Here is a 12,961-nt window from a genome sequence, read left to right as displayed (position 1 = left end):
TCGATATGATTCAAACATTTATTATAGTATCAAAATGAACTACAACATGTAAATATCATATTTTTGGTCATACAGACAGACTGTCTTTTTCAAAACAGAGATTTTCTAAGGGTTTAGGAGAAGACTAATTCTATCAATGTCCCCCCAAATCTACACAGAACATAGTTACATGTTGTCAGAGTATTCAATATTAATGTTCTATACACATTGCATTGGCACGTTGCAAGAACATTACTGTGTCCAGTTTTCTAAAGATTAGGAGAATATTCTATCAACATCCCACCAAATTTACACAGAACAAGGTTGTCATGGTCTCAAAATAGAAGATATTGTTTTAGACACGTTCCATGGGAACGTTGTAAGAACCTTCCTGTGTCCAGTTTTCTAAAGGTTAGGAGAATATTCTATCAACATCCTACCAAATTTACACAGAACAAGGTAATCATTGTCTCAAAATAGAAGATATTGTTTTAGACACGTTCCATGGGAACCTTGCAAGAACCTTCCTGTATGTCAGTCATCAGGAAGTTAGATCCCTTGACTTTTTCCACATTTTATTATGTTACAGCTTTATTCTAAAATTGATTTTTTTTTAAACTCATCAATCTACAAAAATGACAAAGCAAAAACCGGTTTTTAGACATTTTTTCAAATGTATTAAACATAAAAAACAGATGCCTCATTTACATAAGTATTCATACCCTTTGCTATGAGATTCTAAGTTGAGCTCAGGTGCATTCTGTTTCCATTAATCATCCTTGAGATGTTTCTACAACTTGATTGGAGTCCACCTGTGGTAAATTCAATTGATTGGACATGATTTGGAAAGGCACACACCTGTCTATATAATGTCCCACAGTTGACAGTGCATGTCAGAGCAAAAACCAAGCCATGAGGTCAAAGACATTTTCAGTAGAGCTTTGACAGGATTGTGCCGAGGCACAGATCTGGGGAAATGTACCAAAAAAAATGTTTAGAATGCACTGTAAATTAGCAAGAACCTCCTGAGAACCTACGTAGCATGTTTTGGCATTAGAGTTAGGAGAACATCCCTAAATATCAAACAGAACTTACAGAGAACATGGTTATCATGTTCTCAGAATATCCAATATTAATGTTCTAGACATGTTTCAAGAACATTCCTGTGTCCAGTTTTCTGAGGGTTAGAAGAATATTCCATCAACGTGGACACTCAAATACTGTATCTGGGGAACATTATGGGTAACATTACAAAAATGTTCTCTCTCCCTAGAATTGTTAGCTGTGCTTCCACTGATTCTCATGAAGTGATTATATCATGTTTTATCACTGTTTGTCAATGTCATTAGCTAAGTCATTGTCTGCTGTCTAAATGAGCTACACAACTCATAAAGTGCTGTCTGAAAGTGTTCATACCCCTTGACTTATTCCACATTTTGAGTTACAGCCTGAATTGAAAATGGATTCAATTGTGGGGGTTTTCTACACCATCCACACACAATACCCCATAAATACGAAGTTAAAACATGTTTTTAGAAATGTTTGCAAATGTATTGAATATTAAATACAGAAATATCTAATTTACACAAGTATTCAACCCCCCTGAGTCAATCTCATTTGGTAGTGATTACAGCTGTGAGTCTTTTTGGGTAAGTCTCTAAGAGCTTTTCACACCTGGATTGTACAATATTGTACATTATTCTATAAAAAAATATTCAAGCTCCGTCAAGTTGCTTGTTGATCATTGCTAGACAGCCATTTTTAAGTTTTGCATAGATTTTCAAGCCATTTTAAGTCAAAACTGTAACTAGGCCAATCAGGAACATTCAATGTAATGTTAGTAAGTAACTCCAGCGTATATTCGGCCTCATGTTTTAGGTTATAGTCCTGCTGAAAGGTGAATCTATCTCCCAGTGTCTGTTGAAAAGCAGACTGAACCAGGATTTCCTCAAGGATTTTGCCTGTGCTTAGCTGTATTCCATTTATTTTTATCCAAATGTTTATTTATTTCCGATGACAAGTAAACCCATAACATGATGCAGCCACCACCATGCTTGTAAATATGAAGAGTGGTAGTCAGTGATGTGTTGTGTTGGATTTCCCCCCAAAATAATGCTTTGTTGTAATGAAGAGATTCGGGAGACAGGCGCAAGGAATGCGTAATAGTTTTAAAAAATGAAGCCCAAATTACGACGTGCCGTGTAGAGGCATGGGGACGAAGACCAAACAAACACGTAACAAAACACAGGGTAGAAACCCAAAATGAAAGAGCGAGGAGGACCTCGAATAAATAACACACGCGCACAATGATTAACACACGGGACAAGACCCGTAATCATCTGTGCAATCCACAAGGACACGAAAGCCCAAAACACACAGTACAGGTACTCACACGCACCAGAAGACATAGTAACAATAATGGACTGCCCAATGGAAACCAAAGGGCACACTTATACAAGTACTAATCAGTGGGAATAGGGGACAGATGTGCGTAATGACAGTTCCTGGAAGGATCCATGACATTTATATTCGGGACATGAAGGAAATTTCTTTGCCACATTTTGTCTCAGTTTTAGTTTAGTGCCTTAGCAACAGGATGCATGCAAACAGGATGCATGTTTTGGAATGTTTTATTCTGTACAGGCTTCCTTCTTTTCATTCTGTCATTTATGTTAGTATTGTGGAGTAACTACAATGTTGTTGATCCATCCTCAGTTTTCTATCACAGCCATTAAACTATTTAAGTGTTGTAAAGTCAACATTGGCCTCTTGGTGAAATCCCTGAGCTGTTTCCTTCCTCTCCGGCAACTGAGTTAGGAAGGTTGACTCCTTTGATACACCATCCAAAGTGTAATTAATAACTTCACCAAAGGGATATTTAATGCCTGTTTTTTGTTTTTTGTTCTCATCTACCAATAGTCGCCCTTCTCTGAGAGGCATTGGTAAACCTTCCTTGTGTTTGTGGTTGAATCTGTGTTTGAAATTCACTGCTTGACTGAGTGACCTTATAGACCTTGTATGTGTGGGGTACAGAGATGTGGTTGTTATTCCAAAATGATGTTAAACAACTTTTGCACAGAGAGTGCAACTTATTATGTGACTTGTTAAGCACATTTTTACTCCTGAACATATTTAGTTCTGCTGTAATAAAAGGGTTGAATAATTGACTTAAGACACTCCAGCTTTTCATGTTTAATTAGTTTGTAAAAATGTCTAAAACATAATTCTACTTTAAAATGAGTATTGTTTGTAGACAATCTCAATTTAATACATTTTAAATTCAGGCTGTAACAACAAAATGTGGAAAAAGTCAAGGGGTTTGAATACATTCTGAAGCCCTAAATAAGAATATATTGCCACCCACTTCTTTCCTGTTGGAATCGTGGTATTTTCTCTCTGCTGTAGGCTTTCGTGATTAGGTGTATTGGTCTATGTAGTGATCCACATTTTGTTTGACCTTAATCCATGACAGTATCGATAATGTTGAGCAGACATTCAGACACACTCTCTCATTATCCAGAAGTCAGACAGACATCCAATACATGTCTAACCAGACTGCCATGTGATAAACTACAGCAGTTGTAACCAGTTAAAGGAGTACTCCGTAGCTTCTTTCCACTGCAACTAAACGTCATTCAATTTAGACCTATCAGGACGCTGGCGCACACCTGTCACCAGCGTTAGGCGCATAATGACACTCACCTGGACTCCATGACCTCCTTGATTACCTGCCCTATATATGTCACTCCCATTGCTTTATTCCCCAGTCGTCATTGTTTCTGTTCCATGTCGGTGCACTGTTTGGGGTTCTTGTTTTGTTCATTTATTTATTAAACGTATTCAGTCCCTGAACTTGCTTCCTGACTCTCAGCGTACATCGTTACACACCAGTCCTCCAAAACAGACACAAACAAGTGACAGGGCCACACTGTTGGCCAGAAATAGAAGCTATAAAGTGCACCTTTAGTGCACAGAACAAGATATTGATGATTTCTAGCTAAACCTCCACACCTTATGTAAGAGAGCACATCTTGTCAAACCCCCCCATTTAACCCAGAGAACAGACTATTATTCTGTGGAAGAACACGGCTAGAGACAAGCACAATTTCAGTGCTTTCAAATTCCACATTGATAAATCCACATATCTTATTCCACATTACACTGTGTTACAGTGTGATTTCAGAATTGGTTAAATCAAAAATTCTCTCCCATCTGCACACAATAGCCCATAATAAGAAATTGGAAACATGTTTTTAGACATTTTTGCACCTACAGATTTGAGTCATCTTGTGTACGTCTGTATCAGCTTTGAACATCTTCTCAAATTTTTCCTTGCAGATTTTCTCATGCTCTGATAACTTAGATGTGGAAGACTTGGTTTCATTTTTGGGCTTTTGCTGGGCCAGTCAATAACTTTCACATTCTTGTTCTGAAGCCATTCCAGCGTTGCTTTGGCTGTATGCTTGGGGTCATTGTCCTGTTGGAACTTAAATCTTCACCCCAGTCTGAGGTTGCACTCTGAAACAGGTTCTCATCAATTATTTATCTGTATTTGGCTCCATTCATTGTTCCCTCTATCCTTACCAGTCTCCCAGTCCCTGCCACCGAAAAGCATCCCCATAGAATGATGCTGCCACCACCATGCTTCACAGTAGGGATGGTGTTAGACAGGTGATGAGCTGTGCCTGGTTCACCAGACATAGCACTTTGCATAAATATGAGACTACAGAATGTTTTGCCTTATGCGCTCAGTCTATCACATGCCTTCTTGCAAACCAGGCGTGATTTCATGTGTCTTTTTCTCAGAAGTAGCTTCCGTCTGGCCACTCTCCCATAAAGCCCAGATTGGTGAAGTGCCATAGAGACTGTTGTCCTTCTGGAATGTTCTCCCATCTCAGCCAAGGAACTCTGTAGTTATGTCAGTTGGGTTCTTGGTCACCTCCCTGACCAAGGTCCTTCTTGCCCGGTTCTCAGTTTGGTCAGACGGCCAGCAGAGTCTGGGTAGTTCCATATTTTTTGCTCAACATTCTAGAAATTGTTCTATACCCTTCCCCAGATGTATGCTTCATCACAATTCTATCTGGGAGATCTACGGACAATTCCTTGGACTACATGGTATAGTTTCTGCTCTGACATGCACGGTCAACTGTGGAACCTTACTGTATATAGACAGGTGTGTTTCTTTCTAAATCATGTCCACACAATGAAATTTGCCACAGGCGGACTCCAATCGAGTTGTAATGTCCAAGGAAAGTGGATGGAACTGAGTTCAATTTGAAGTGTCATAGCAAAAGGGCATGAATACTTATTTAAATGAATGATTGGCAAAATGTCTAAAACATGTTTTCAATTCGTTTTGTGTGTAGATGTGTGAGAAAAACAGCTAAATGTGGATCAAGTCAATGGGTATGAACACTTTCTGAAGGCACTGTAACACCAAAGCATGTTTGACCTGAAAGGCCTCCGCTGCTGTAGTGGTCTCTGCTTTAAAAAATATGGTAATTACAGTGTGTAAAGACTTACAAGCTGCACAGGGACCAATTAATTAGGCACCCAAGCAGAAGAAAAACTGTGTGTTTGTTGTTGTTTCTAGCCTGCGGAAGGCCAACACTCGCTAACCCTGTAAAACGATGAAAGCGGAGTGGTAGTTTGATTCATTCTGTGATCATTTGAAGCATGTGGAAAAGCAGAGGCTTGAATTCAGGGTGTAACAACAAAATGTGGAATAAGTCAAAGGGTATGAAGAAGTTCTGAAGGCACTGTATATGCAGGCGTTTAGTAACACAACAGGATTATTCTAATCTAGAATACTTGGTGTCTCATCTAACCCACCTGCGGAATTCAATAACAATATGTAATGTAGTTCTAACACTCTTTCTGTATAACAATTCTATGATTTAGATATTAAAATATATGCATTGAGAAAAATACTCAAGAACTCACTTATAGGGGACAAATGTACCCTTATGTTACTGTAGGCCCAGACTAATCTCCCCCACATGTTACGTGCACTTGTTGGGAGTTGCTGTTTTGGACAGTCATACGTTTTGGCAGTTGCGCTCTGTCCCTGGTGGAGTTCCCTTGTGCTATGCTTATAGGCACTAGACCACGTGTGTCTGCAGATTTTCCCTCCTCCCTTGTACTTGATTGAGGAACCCCGCACCTGGTTTTCTAGGTCTTAATTGAAAGGAAAAAAATAAATCCAGCAGACACTAGGCCCTCCATGGAATGAATTTGACACCCCTGCACTGGACTATAATTAAGGCAAGCGCTGCCTTTTGAACTCTCAATAAGACCCAGGAGGCAGCAGGGTTGTTAAAAGTGGGGATTCATAACAATTAGAGAGCAGGTTCTACGGTATGTGCTGACAAAGAGGACATCATGAATATACCCTCTGTAATGATGCTCGTCTTACTCAATGTCCACTGTTTACTTTTCCCCTGTCTTAATTATCTTAAAACTTCTTGGTGACAGGGGGCAGTATTGAGTAGCTTGGATGAATAAGGCGCCCAGAGTAAACTGCCTGCTACTATAGATGCTAATATATGCATGTTATTAGTGTTATTAGTAATATTGGTTAGAAAAAACTCTGAAGTTTCTAAAACTGTTTGAATGATGTCTGTGAGTATAACATAACTCATATGGCAGGCGAAAACCTGAGAAAAATCCAACCAGGAAGTGGGAAATCTGAGGTTTGTAGTTTTTCAACTCTTTGCCATTCCAATATACAGTGTAAATGGGGTCATATTGCACTTCCTAGGGTTTCCACTAGATGTCAACAATCTTTAGAACTTTGTTTGAGGCTTCTACTGTGAAGTGGGGGCGAATGAGAGGGGATTGAGCCAGGTGTCTGGCAGAGTGCCACAGGCTCGTGACGCGCGGTCACGAGAGAGTTAGCTCTCATTCCATTGCTTTTCTACAGACATAGGAATTCTCCGGTTGGAACATTATTGAATAATTATGATAAAAACATCCTAAAGATTGATTCTATACTTATTTTGACAAGTTTCTACGGGCTGTAAACGGAACTTTATGAACTGTTGGTCCGACGTTCGGCTGGACCTGAACGCGCGTTTGGATTTGTTTACCAAACGCCCTAAAAAAAGAAGCTATTTGGACATAAATGAAGAACTTTAGTGAACAAATCTAACATTTATTGTGGAACTGGAATTCCTGGGAGTGCATTCTGATTAAGATCATCAAAGGAAAGTGAATATTTATTATGCTATTTCTGACTAATGTTGACTACACAATATGGAGGATATGTTTTTGGCTGCTTTGTTGTCTGATCGCTGTACTCGGATTATAGCATGGTTAGATTTTTCTGTAAAGTTTTTTTGAAATTTGGCACAGCGGTTGCATTAAGGAGAAGTATATCTCTAATTCCATGTATAACACTTGTCTATTTATCAACCCAGCCTAAAACCCCAAACAGCAAGCAATGCAGGTGTAAAAGCACAGTGGCTAGGAAAACTCCCTAGAAAGGCAAGAACCTAGGAAGAAACCTAGAGGAACCAGGCTATGAGGGGTGGGCAGTCCTCTTCTGGCTGTGCCAGGTGGTGATTTATAACAGAACATGGCCAAGATGTTCAAATGTTCATAGATCACCAGCAGGGTCAAATAGGGGTCACAGTGTCACAGTGGTTAAAGAGGGTGCAACAGGTCAGTACCTCAGGAGTAAATGACAGTTGGCTTTTCATCGTCGATCATTCAGAGTATCTCTACCGCTCCTGCTGTCTCTAGAGAGATGAAAACAGCAGGTCTGGGACAGGTAGCACGTCCGGTGAACAGGTCAGGGTTCCATAGCTGCAGGCAGAACAGCTGAAACTGGAGCAGCAGCGCGACCAGGTGGACTGGGGACAGTAAGTAGTCATCAACGATAAAGGCTTACGCTCCTTTTTTTGTTGTGTTGCGCTGTTTGCGGTAGGTACACTTGATGCAGCAGCCCTGCTCACAGGGTAGTCAAAGTGTTCCCATTTGAACCATTTCATTTGACTGAAAAAACGAACTCCGTCTAAATTGAGTGCGCTTACTGCACTGCCCAATCAGATAGCTCAAATCACCGTCCCTACAGTTTCCACTACCCCGGCCGCAGCTAAATTTGATACTAGCCTATGTGAGATTCATAACTTTTATGAATCTGTATTCTTTGACAGACTGTCAAAAAATACAGAAAATAGCTGCTGTTTTTATGAGTGAGTTCATGTCTATGTCTTTATTCAGCACTGTCAACACTATTTTTATTCAACACTAATCGCCCTACAAAACATACTTCCACTGGCGCTGCAATGAATGAGTAGCCAGGTGTATCGATAGAATTGTGTTTGTATTATTATTAGCAGCTCGTGAGACTAATGCTGTGTTCAAAACAACTGGGAACTCGGAAATCTCCGACTTCATTGTGTTCAAGACAACTGGGAATACAACATTTTTTTGATTTGACTGGAAAAAATAGTTTTGTACTCAGAATTCCAAGTCGGAAACTTTGGTATATTTTTAGAGCTCAGACTTTCCGAACAGAAGATCACTGGCGTCATGATTTGAACTTGTTTTTTCTGAGTTCACAGTTGTCTTGAAAGCACCATTACCATCAGATGCAGGTACCATCAGTCAAGTAAAATAAAAAAGCTAATAATTTCAGTTCATGCTCAGCTGTGCCACACCAACTGATCTATTTTGTTATCAAAGCTCGAGTTTTGAAATATATATTAATTTTTATAATAATAATAATAATAATTTTCAAAAGTTTGGTGACCACTGATCTAGCTAAAATTGGAAGTTGAACACAATCAAGCAATATCGGGGCTCTCAAGTTTTGCAGCAGTCTGAGGCACTGCATCTCAGTGCTAAAGGTGTCACTACAGACCCTGGTTCATTCCTAGCCTGTATCACAACCGGCCATGATCTGGAGTCCCATTGGGCGGCGCACATTTGGCCCAGATTAGGGGAGGGTTTGGCCGGGGCAGGCTGTCATTGTAAAATATGAATTTGTTCTGAACTAACTGGGGCTGTAGGCTATCATCTTGTAGACAGATAATGTTCTAGACAACGTCACACCTCTTCCAAACTTAATGAACATCCTACAGCCCCAGACTGCTCACAGCTTCAATAATGGGTGGATTATCTGATCGTTTTCAAGAGATTTCTCCCTCCAACGGAGAACCAGAAACAAGAGAGAATGGCACAAGTGAATGTACTCTCAACACTTAGGAGGAGAAGGAGAAGTTATGTGAAAGCGAACCGAACAGAGTATGGGAAACACACATCAAAGATAGGTGAGTCAGAAAGAGAGGTGGCAAATTTCCCTAAAGTTCCTGAAGCCTAAGTTGTGGGTGTAACAGGGATGCAGACAGGTGGAACCCAACCAAGAGGGAGGGAGCGAGATGGAAAATGAACACAGTAGTCTACATGAAGCAGTCAGAGGTAAGAAAGACTAAAAAGACACATTACCATACAGCTGCCAAGGACAGAAGGCTAACTGTGTGGTTTCTACCAGCTGCAGAGAGATAGACAGGCTGGAAGAAGACAGATTCAAAGGTAGTGAAAGTCAACAAACATACAGAAGAGCCGGCTATGGATAGAGTGTTGATGTGACACCCACCTCTCCCCTGGCACTGACACTGCCCTGACAGGGGTCCCTGTGGCTGGGTGTGAGTGATGGGTACATGCCCTGGTCATGGCGGTGACTGGGAGTAGGGGACTGGTGATTGGGCAGTCTCTGGACACTGAGGTCAGGGGGGGGGTCTGGAAAGCTGGTTGTTCGCTGTAGCCTTTGTAGTTTTCTAATACACTACAGACTTCGAGTCAAACCCAAGACATCCAGTGTTAACTAAATATGGACTGTTGGGCTGATAGAGGGTAATGGAGCAAGTAGGCTAGTGGTTAAGAGTGTTTGGCCAGTAAACTAAAGGTCACCGGTTTGAATCCCCAAGCCGACTAGGTGTAAAATCTGTCGATGTGCCCCTGAGCAAGACACTTAATTGCTCCTGTAAGTTGCTCTTCTAAATGACTAAAATGCATGACCATTAATTGTTAAGACCAAAGGTTGTGAGAAAGACTTTATTGCTATCTCTGTATTGTTATTACAATCAAATAAAGTGTTATTGGTCACATACACATAGTTAGCAGATGTTTATGCGAGTGTAGCGAAATACTTGTGCTTCTGGTTCCGACAGTGCAGTAATATCTAACATGTAATCTAACAGTTCCCCAACAAATACCTAATACATACAAAGCTAAAAGGGGTGAATGAGAATATGGAACATATAAATATACACTACCGTTCAAAAGTTTGGGGTCACTTAGAAATTCAATACATTTTACCCGTAAAACACCAGTCTCAACATCAACAGTGAGAGGCAACTCTGGGATGCTTGCCTTCTAGGCAGAGTTGCAATGAAAAAGCCACATCTAGCCGTTAAAAAGAAAAGATTAAGATGGGCTAAAGAACACAGACACTGGACAGAGGAACTCTGCCTAGAAGGCCAGCATCCCAAGTCGCCTCTTCACTGTTGACATTGAGACTGGTGTTTTGCGGGTACTATTTAATGAAGCTGCCAGTTGAGGACTTGTGAGGCATCTGTTTCTCAAACTAGACACTCTAATGTGTCTAGCTCAGTTGTGCATCGGGGCCTCCCACTCCTCTTTCTATTCTGGTTAGAGCCTCCCACTCCTTCTATTCTATTCTGGTTAGAGCCAGTTCTGTTCTGCCAAGGGAGTAGTACACAGCGTTGTACGAGATCTCAAGTTTCTTGGCAATTTCTTGCATGAAATAGCCTTCCTTTCTCAGAACAGGAATAGCCTAATGAGTTTCAGAAGAAAGTTATTTGTTTCTGGCCATTTTGAGCCTGTAATCAAACCCACAAATGCTGCTGCTCCAGATACTCAACTAGTCTAAAGAAGGCCAGTTTTATTGCTTCTTTAATCAGCAACAACAGTTTTCAGCTGTGCTAACATAATTGCAATAGGGTTTTCTAATGATCAATTAGCCTTTTAAAATTATAAACTTGAATTAGCTAACACAACGTGCCATTGGAACACATGAGTGATGGTTGCTGATAATGGGCCTTTGTACGCCTATGTAGATATTCATTAAAAATCAGGCGTTTCCAGCTACAATAGTCATTGACAACATTAACCATGTTTACACTGTATTTCTGATAAATTTGATGTTATTTTAATGGACAAAAGATGTGTTTTTCTTTCAAAAACATGGACATTTCTAAGTGACCCCAAACTTTTGAATGGTAGTGTATGGATGAGCGATGGCCAGGCGGCATAGGCAAGGTGCACTAGATGGTATAAAATACAGTATATACATATGATATGAGTAATGTAAGATATGTAAACATTATTAAAGTGGCTTTATTTAAAGTGTTATTGTTTAAAGTGACTAGTGATCCATTTGTTAAAGTGGCCAGTGATTGGGTCTCCATGTAGGCAGCAGCCTCTCTGAGTTAGTGCTTCCTGTTTAGCAGTCTGATGGCCTTGAGATTGAAGCTATTCTTCAGTCTCTCGGTCCTAGCTTTGATGCACCTGCACTGACCTCGCCTTCTGGATGGTAGCACCTGCACTGACCTCGCCTTCAGGTGGTTGTTGTCTTTGATTATCTTTTTTGCCTTCCTGTGACATTGGGTGCTATAGGTGTCATGGAGGGCAGGTAGTTTGCCCCCGGTGATGCGTTGTGCAGACCTCACTACCCTCTGTAGATCCTTGCGGGCGAGGCAATTGCCGTACCAGGTTATGATACAGCCCGACAGGATGCTCTCGATTGTGGATCTGTAGAAGTTAGTCAGGGTTTTTGGTGACAAGCCAAATTTCTTCAGCCTCCTCGATGTGGATAGGGGGGTGCTCCCTCTGCTGTTTCCTGAAGTCCACAATCAACTCCTTTGTTTTGTTGACGTTGAGTGAGAGGTTGTTTTCCTGACACCACACTCTGAGTGCCCTCACCTCTTCCCTGTAGGCTGACTCGTCGTTGTTGGTAATCAAGCCCACTACTGTTGTGTTGTCTGCAAACTTGTTGATTGAGTTGGAGGTGTGCATGGTCACTCAGTCATGGGTGAAAAGGCAGTACAGGAGGGGGCTGAGCATGCACCCTTGTGGGGCCCCAGTGTTGATGATCAGCGAGGTGGAGATGTTGTTTTCTACCTTCACCACCCGGGGGCGGCCCGTCATAAAGTCCAGAACCCAATTGGACAGGGTTGAGGCCCAGGGCCTCCAACTTGATGATGAGCTTGGAGGGTGCTATGGTGTTGAATGCTGAGCTGTAGTCAATGAACAGCATTCTTACATAGTTATTCCTCTTGTCCAGATGGGATAGGGCAGTGTGCAGTGATTGCATTGTCTGTGGACCTGTTTAGGGCGGTATGCAAACTGAAGTGGGTCTAGGGTGGCCGGTAAGGTGGAGGTGATATGATCAAATGTGCTAAAGGTTATGTTTTTTTTCTTTTTCTCCCCTTTTCTCTCCAATTTCGTGGTATCCAATTGTTAGTAGTTACTATCTTGTCTCATCGCTACAACTCCCGTACGGGCTTGGGAGAGACGAAAGTCGAAAGCAATGCATCCTCCGAAACACAACCAACCAAGCCGCACTGCTTCTTAATACAGTGCGCATCCATCCCGGAAGCCAGCCGCACCAATGTGTCGGAGGAAACACTGTGCACCTGGCGACCTGGTTATCCTGGCCCGCCACAGGAGTCGCTGTGCGCGATGAGACAAGGATATCCCTACTGGCCAAACCCTCCCTAACCCAGACGACGCTAGGCCAATTGTACGTCACCCCACGGACCTCCTGGTCACGGCCGGCTGCGACAGAGCCTGGGCACGAACCCAGAGTCTATGGTGGCATAGCTAGCACTGCGATGCAGTGCCCTAGACCACTGCGCCACCCGGGAGGCCCTTAAAGGTTATATTTTAATTACAGGTTTTGCATTTTCCATTGATTGTGGTGGGGATGAACAGATGTAGCCTACTCAAACTACTG

Source organism: Oncorhynchus nerka, linkage group LG7 (genome assembly GCF_034236695.1).
Source record: "Oncorhynchus nerka isolate Pitt River linkage group LG7, Oner_Uvic_2.0, whole genome shotgun sequence".
Taxonomy (NCBI): Eukaryota; Metazoa; Chordata; class Actinopteri; order Salmoniformes; family Salmonidae; genus Oncorhynchus; species Oncorhynchus nerka.
Note: the sequence above shows the minus strand (reverse complement) of the source record.